Source organism: Diabrotica undecimpunctata, chromosome 7, assembly GCF_040954645.1.
Source record: "Diabrotica undecimpunctata isolate CICGRU chromosome 7, icDiaUnde3, whole genome shotgun sequence".
NCBI lineage: Eukaryota > Metazoa > Arthropoda > Insecta > Coleoptera > Chrysomelidae > Diabrotica > Diabrotica undecimpunctata.
Window position 1 is genome coordinate 2,511,995 of NC_092809.1, and position 1,328 is coordinate 2,513,322.

At 31.0% G+C, this 1,328-nt stretch overlaps 1 non-coding gene across 1 annotated transcript; it reads left to right on the plus strand.

Moving 5' to 3' along the window:
• The first annotated feature begins 478 nt into the window (after positions 1 to 478).
• On the plus strand, positions 479 to 560 carry TRNAS-GCU (transfer RNA serine (anticodon GCU)). Its single transcript has one exon. It is a non-coding gene; the product is annotated as a tRNA-Ser (tRNA).
• The last annotated feature ends 768 nt before the right edge of the window (positions 561 to 1,328 follow it).

Below are 1,328 nucleotides of genomic sequence, written 5' to 3' on the forward strand. Positions count from 1 at the left end.
AGTTGCCAGGAATCGACAGGAGTCGCGACTTCTTTGTGAGCAGGCCAAGATCCACAACGGATTGTCGAGCGACTTATAATGATGATTAGAAACGAAAATAAAAAAGGTGATCTATCGATGTGTTAGTAATCTCGTTATACCTCAGTATAACCCAGAGAAACGTGTAATACCCCTGTGTGGGCTTATTGTTAATGCCAAGGTGTCCCTAATACAAAACTTTAATGTGGCATTAAAGGGATGCCACCCTGCTGAACGTGTTAAACAATTATTCCTGATAATATTCTTTTTAGAAATTGTGGAACTTTTATTATTTTACAACTATGTATATAAATGAATATATAAAAAATTAGATATAAATAAAATTCTTAATTATAACTCATCTTCATAAATAAATTAACATTACACATTAACATTACTTCAAATCTATTGCTTCATCATACTAGATTCATATTACGTTTTTTTATTAATTTGATTCAACGACGAGGTGGCCGAGTGGTTAAGGCGTTGGACTGCTAATCCAATGGGCTCTGCCCGCGTGGGTTCGAATCCCATCCTCGTCGGAAATTTTTGTTTTTTTTATGTTCCTATTATATTTTCATAAGTATAAAATAACCACTACCTGTTCTGTAAAACACAGTTTTAACGTTTTTGTAATATATTATTAAAGATTCGAATCTATAACGATAATAATTTTTTACTTTTTAAAAATTGAGCTAAAATAATATGCAAGTAAAAAAAACAAAATAAAGCTAATTGGCACCAAGAAATTATTTTTAAAATGTTATTAGTTTCTAAGCGAAAGCAAAGTTTTGTTATTTTTCGCGATAAGTAGAGATGCAGTGAAAAGACTGAATTTTCGAAAAAAAAAATCATTATTACGGAATCGAAGACTGTGTATAACGACTTTTCGGTTCATAATGACAAGTTCGTACGTAGAATCTGTTTTTCTATTATTGAAACCCCTTTTATGCTCTGTTATACGTTTTTTAAAAGTTCTACCACTTAATACGTTGTAAGTTTTTGGCATTCTTCACATTTAAGTTTGTATACACCACTGTGTAAGTGCTGGTGTATAGTTTATGGTATATTATATAATTAATATATTATAGTATATGTTTTTATATATACAGTAAAGTATACAAACTTAAATTTGGCGACTGCCCAAAAACTTACATCGGGCAAACTGGTAGAACTTTCAACAAATGGATAGCAGAGCACAAAAGGGCTTTCAATAATTCTACCTACGCACTTCACCTTCTAAACTATTATGATTCTTTTAATGACGAATTTCAAATTCTTCACAATCAAAATAAAGGCCTCAAGATACC